Here is a 6,552-nt window from a genome sequence, read left to right on the forward strand (position 1 = left end):
TCTCCACTGAGCTTCTTTCTCTCCCTTCCATCCCAGCAGACCTTGGCGTCACTGCCTTGGGGGAGGAATGCAGTTAGGGAGAAAACAGATATACTATAGTTTGAAAATAAGTTTGTTCCTTGTTCCAAAAGCTTAAGCCTGTAGGGAAACCCTGGGGTTGGAACATTGTGGAAGAGATTAAAGAAAGAATCTGTGTCATCCCCAGAGGGGAGTTTTTTATAGAGAACAATGATAGGTCCTGGATTCCAGGGCATCTGTGCCTGGCCTTGCAACATAGTCACTGCTAAGGAGAGAAACTCACAGAGATGGCTGTGTCTAGGCAGACAGGATCACAGGCAGCCCTGCTGAAGACTCCCACATGCCAGTCATGGCAGAAAAGCAGTGGAAAGCTGGGACACCTGCTGGGAACATACGGGGAGGGGTAACATGTCTTAGCAGTAACCTGGGTGGACCAAGACCCAGAAGATCTTCCCCACCCGCCCCACCTCACCCCCAAGCCCCTCCACTCAACATCTTGGCTCTCAGGAGGCTCTCAGAAAGCTGTGAGACTGTTTTTCCACCACCTCGTGGAATAAGGCTTGAGGTCAGAAAGCAAGCTGTGTTGTAGAGAATTAAGGCATGTTTTTCATAGACCTGAGTTCACACCCATGATTCAAGGCAGATAGGTGATGAGTGGCATGAGGGAGAAGGATGTAAGTGGCCCCAGGGCTGGAGAGGATTGGGGTGTGATTGTGGAGAGTTTGAATTCTCCTAGATTATCAAACTTCCATCGCAGAAAAGAAGGTAAAGACCTGGTTCTCTGCCTTAGCAAAAGCTGTGTGTTCTGAAGTTTGATGTGCGAATGCTGATCAACAAGATATTAACAATAAAGTACTTTGCTAACACCTTCATGTATGTTTGTTGATGTGGTGGTTCTTGTAGTGAGAATTGCTAAGATACAGCATTTACTGACTAAATCGACTGAGGGATATTTGGAATTTTTCCTATTAAGGGTGAGATTTATTCCTGAGTAGACTGACTTAATATTCATGAGAGTCAACCAAATGACAAAGCTTATTTTGAAAATGGGTGCAAGATATTCAGTTGCTCTAATTGGATTAGAATTTATCTATCTTAGTTCTTAATCTTTATGCCCTGGCAGAACAAACAGTACACCTGTATATAAAGTGAACACAGAATTGAAAGCATGTTTTAGCCTGATTTGGATTGGAGGAGTCACGATTTCCCCAAGAATGTATCATGCAGCAATCTCCTCTTCCACTAATGTACTTTTTTCCTTTAGTAGACTTTTGGGTGTGTGTGCCAGTTTTAAGTTCTGAGAAAAACCGAGTGGAAAGAACAGAGAGTTCCCATTACCTTCTCACCACCACCAGCACCCAGTTTTCCCTATTACTGATATCTCGGGTTAGTGTTTTTGTTATACTTGTTAATCAATTGTTATAACTGAGGAGCCAATTTGATACATTATTATTGACTAAAATCCATAGATTTCATTAGGGCTCACAATTAGGGTTCACTCTTTGTGTCTTTGGGCTTTGCAAATGTATAATGACACATATCCACCACTATCCTAAAAATTCTCTGTGCTCCACCTATTCATCCTTCCCTTCCTAGCCCTCCCAAACCTGCAACAAATCACTCCCAGTTGTATTTTTCACACTCTGGAGAAAATGAGTATCCAATGAACATAAGCACCATTTACATAGATTTAAATTAAGTCCCCATCTTTATTAGAAGATGAATATATATTTTTTCCATAGCTGTAACTATTTTGAATTTTAATTGCTTTCAACCAACAGTATTTCACAAATCTATTTCCATCTACAAGCAGAGTCCACATACTTATCATCTCTAATCTTGCCATAATTTTTAAGGAAGAATCACCTCAGTGATGTCATGACTTTGCAGGATGTATTGTCCTACAGGTTTGAGATGCTTTTTCAAGTTCTAGCTCTTCTACATAAACAATTGCCATTGAATTGCAATTTGATTCTTTTACTTGTAAACTAAATGGTGTGTAGCTTTTGTCTGTCCTCTTATACAGAGGGTCATGTTTTACTCAATGAGCAAGTTTGGGAGAGCTCCCCCAAGTCAAGACCTATCTGCCCACAGGAATAAAGGGTTATGAGGGATGCATTCCTGAAGTACAAAAATCTATAACCATTGGAGCACTTTTTACTCATGCTACTTTTAATTTTAAGCATCATTTAAAATTTTTCCCATAGAGCTGTCTCCTAAATGAATAGCATAGTACTAACTTAGTTGATTGGCCTGCTTCATACAATTTTATCAAAGCTAACTTTCATTCTAAACTTTTTGATTTATGACTGCATTTTCAAAGCCCTAGTTTTGGTGGTAACAGCACTCGAATAATATTTGTATAGGATTTATAAAAGCTTTTAAATTACCGTAGAAGTTAGAATAACAGTATAATAAAGGCTAAAATCACTTAGAGAATTTAGATGTCTGTAAGTAATCACAGTCCTGACTGAGAATGCAGAGGATCACAGTTTGCTGGTTAAAGGGGCACTGCCAGGCATTGGCAGCAACAGGTAACAGGCCACAAGCTGTCCTTAGACAACAAGGCAGTATTTCTGTATATTCCTGCATCATACTACTATTGTGGGGACCCAGAGTTGTTATGAAGATTATTTTAAGCAAAAAAAAAATTGACATTCAACAGATGCAGAGAAAAAGTCTTCTCAGAGCTTCCCTTATCTGACTAAAAGCAGCAACTTCTGGGAAATGAGGCTGCCCTAAATCCCCATCTGGGGGAGTTTCACGGCTCTGAAGAAGACAGAAAGACCATGGCACCTGCATAAACAAACATTATCACAGACTTTCTTAGCTCCCATTTATTCTCCTAAAATCATTTGTCTTTCCTAAAGAAATCTATTTGTCTTCCCTTAGAGCCTTTCCCCTCCCTCTCTGGTCCTACTAAGTTAGATCTATGACCCTCTAACTTTAACCATTTAAAGAGCCAGCTACTGCTTTTGTTGGCTTCCACAGGTATGCTAATAAACCTTTTTCTCCTTTTAATCTGTCTTTCATCAGGTTAATTCACAGCCCCCAGACACTAACCTAACAGGAGAGAGGAAAAATGTTTTCTCCCTAACACCCTAAATTCACAAAAGTCAAATTTGCTTACAATGCATTTCCACAGCTAAATGCACCTCAACCTGCCCCTTTGTATTTCATGTACCTTAAAAACACTAGAAGTTTGTTTTGTTCTCTTTAAGCTGCAACTCACTTTATCTTGTAATAGAAAAAAGCTCTTTTGGAATGTAAAGCTTGAGTTTTTTTTTAATTGAAGTATAATTATGTGCATCATTCTACTGGTTTCAAGTGTACGACATAATGGTTCGGTATTTTTATATATTGCAAAATCATCACAAGTCTAGCTAACATCTGAGAGTTTTCTTTTTTCGACATGAAAAGCTTCCAAGGAGCTGGATAACAGCAACTAACTGAGGTTTCATCCTGGCTGTGCAGAATCAGTCTGACTCTTGGGCAATGACTTTCCTTGACAAGTTATTTTGGTAGATTTCAGGCAAGGCTGAGGCTGTAGTCTGCAGTTTCCCATGCAGGATTCACATCTTCCCTGCTGAAGGAAGGCCCAATGAGAGGCTTTTAAACAGCCATATCTCAGTCAACTTCTTGTATTCATTTGGGTATATGTAGATGCTACAAAATCCCATACAGCCAGCCTCAGCTGTGGTTCTGCAGTGTGCACTAGTACAGCTGATATGTTCCTCCAGTCAGCCTTGCAGACTACCCTATAAGAGCCACTCTATGTGTGTCATACCTATGTAGACTAGTTTTTTTAAAATGTGGAGTTGTTGTTCTTAATACATTTGGGAGATTAAGCTCTTATCAGATACATGGTTTGCAAATATTTTCACCTGTTCTGTAGACTGTCTTTTCACTTTGCTGATTATCTCCTTTGCTGTACAGAAGCTTTTAAGCTTGATGTAGTTCACTTGTTCATTTGTGGTTTTACTGCCTGTGCTTTTGGGATCCATATAGCCAAAATGTGAAAACAATTTAAATGTCCATTAACAGATAAATGGATAAAGAAAATGTAGTATATACATCACGCTCACCTTTTTCACAGAGCACTTGCCTACCACCATTGCGTCCCTGGTATCCCAGGGAGACTCACTTCCCACTTCACACTGAAGACTAACTGCTTATTTTTGCTACCCCACCCCAAAGCTACCTTTCTCTGTCTGCAGCCTTATGCCTGCTCTGTCTTGCAATCCAGCCCAGGATGCCCAACATCCTGGAAGTTCTAGCAGACTACACCTTGGCAACAGAAAGCAGGCTGGCAGGTAGATGCATGCTGCTAGGGGTGGGGAAGTTTCCCATCTGGCAGCCTCTCCCTGATGGAAAAGAAAAATCAACACAAACTATGAAAGAACATGTGTCTTCAGGCTCCCTCTCCTTACTGCTTGTGTTATGTCTCTGCTGCCAAGGCTGGCCATGGGCCAGGCCCTCCTCATATAGATCCTTAAGAAGAGAACCCTTTGGAGGGAGGAGATGCAAGTTAGGTAAAGGAGGAGGGTTGGCCTGGTCAGCGATCAACACACTCCTCTGCCTCAATTCATGCAGATTCTTACTGGCCAACCATGGATCACTTAAGTTCAGGTTTGCTGTGAGCTGGTTCAGGTAAGTTGATAAAGGGACTTAAAACACTTAATTGAGGGAGAAGTGTTTGCCTGCTCATTTAACAGACCAAAATCAAGGACATGCTCACAAACCTATTAGCTAGCTGCTGTCAGAACCCCTTGCCTCCTTCCCTGTCCGGCAATGGCTTCAGTCTGTTGCTCCACCAGCTTATTATCTGTTTCAGTTAACTAATGCTGAATAACAAACCAACCCAAAACTTAGTTTAAAACAGTAACCTGACAATTCTGTGGCCTAGCTGGGCAGCTCTTCTGCTGGTCTCACATGGATGCATTCAGCAGAGGCAGAGCTGGAGGCTGGGCTCAGAGGGGGATGTCTGAGAGCGCTGGGCCTCTGTCCCCACGAGGTCTCTCAAGGAAGCTGGGTTTCTTCCCAAGCAGTCCTAGAGCAGCATTCCAAGGAAGAACAGAAGCCATAGGATATGAGGCCTGGTCTTGGAAGTTACACAATTCTCTTGGCCACATTCTGTTGGTTAAGCAAGCCATGGGCCACCCCAGACTCAAGGAATGGGGAAGTCTTCACCTCTTGATAGAGGATTGTGTTTTCACTGGGACTGTAACTGGCATCACCAGATGAAGTAAACTCCATTATCCAGAAAGAACGGGGAAGCTTGTTAATATCCACTAATAATACTTATGAAAAAAACAAAACCCACTTACTATGTAATGGATACTCTGCTAAGTACTTCACAAAAACCCAACAAGGTAGGTGCTAGGCATGAACATTCATTTCCCATGTTCCTGCTTTCAGGGGAAGAAGCAGAATTCCCTATAGAACTTCCTGCATTTCGCCCTCACACACATCTATTTTCTCCTCTCTGTGGGAGAAGAGACTCCTCTGCTGGTGAGTCCATCAGAAGTGTGCTTCTTCCTCCTTGAGATCTCAGAGCCACAAGTAGAGTGCATTCTATCTGCTCTGGGGGAGGTGCGTCCTGTGGAGGAGACCTGCCAGGGCTAATTCATTCAGGAGGAGGGGTATTTCACAAAGCCATTTGGTCCAACAAAATCACATTCTCCAAACAGCTTCATCTGTTGTAAATGAGTTATTTTGAACTCCACCTGCCTGGATTTCTCAGTTGTTTCTGAACACAGGCAGAGAAAGGAGAGGTGTAATTTGTTGGAAACTTTCATATTGCACTAGTAAACACTACTAGCCCCTTTTTCTTGAAAAGGTGTAATTTGTACAAGGTTGCATAGCTAATACTCAGCGAAGCCTCATTCCAGAACCAGCTTTCTGGATTAGAAGCAGGACTGCCTTCACCACACTCTCTCCCTGACTGCAGGAAGTCATTTAACATTTACGTCACCATTATCCTTCCTTGACCAAATCCAGGTTAACAAAGGAATCTCTAACACTTTCTCTGTTCCCCCATATTCTTCACATCTTGTGTGTCAAGCACCTGCAACCCAGCAGTCAACAGAGGTACCCTGATCTTTGAAAATTCATATAACATTGACTTGAATTTAAGTCATAAGTGTGGTCAAAGTGCTTAGCCCCTCTCATTCCCCTGGATTTGGGGTGGTAGCACCAGTTTATCTTATTTTACCTTATTCCTAGTGGATTGTTAATTCCACAGTTCTACATCCATCAGAGTATAAATTATCTCACCATCTTGTATACACATCTCCTCTACACCATCCCCAGATGTGAGACACAGACACGTTGCCTTGATTTTCCCCCTTAAACAACCATTAAAACAAACATTTGGGAGTACAGCAGACCTCACTCAAGGTTCAATGTGTTGAGAGAGCTCTGCATATTGTTCAGGCTCCTCAAGCCTCTGTTGAGACCTGTAACTGCCCATCCTTGCTTGCTGCCCTTCCCCTTTGTACTCTATTATGTAAAACTTAAAACACATCTAATAGA

The sequence above is a fragment of the Manis javanica genome, chromosome 5, assembly GCF_040802235.1.
Source record: "Manis javanica isolate MJ-LG chromosome 5, MJ_LKY, whole genome shotgun sequence".
NCBI lineage: Eukaryota > Metazoa > Chordata > Mammalia > Pholidota > Manidae > Manis > Manis javanica.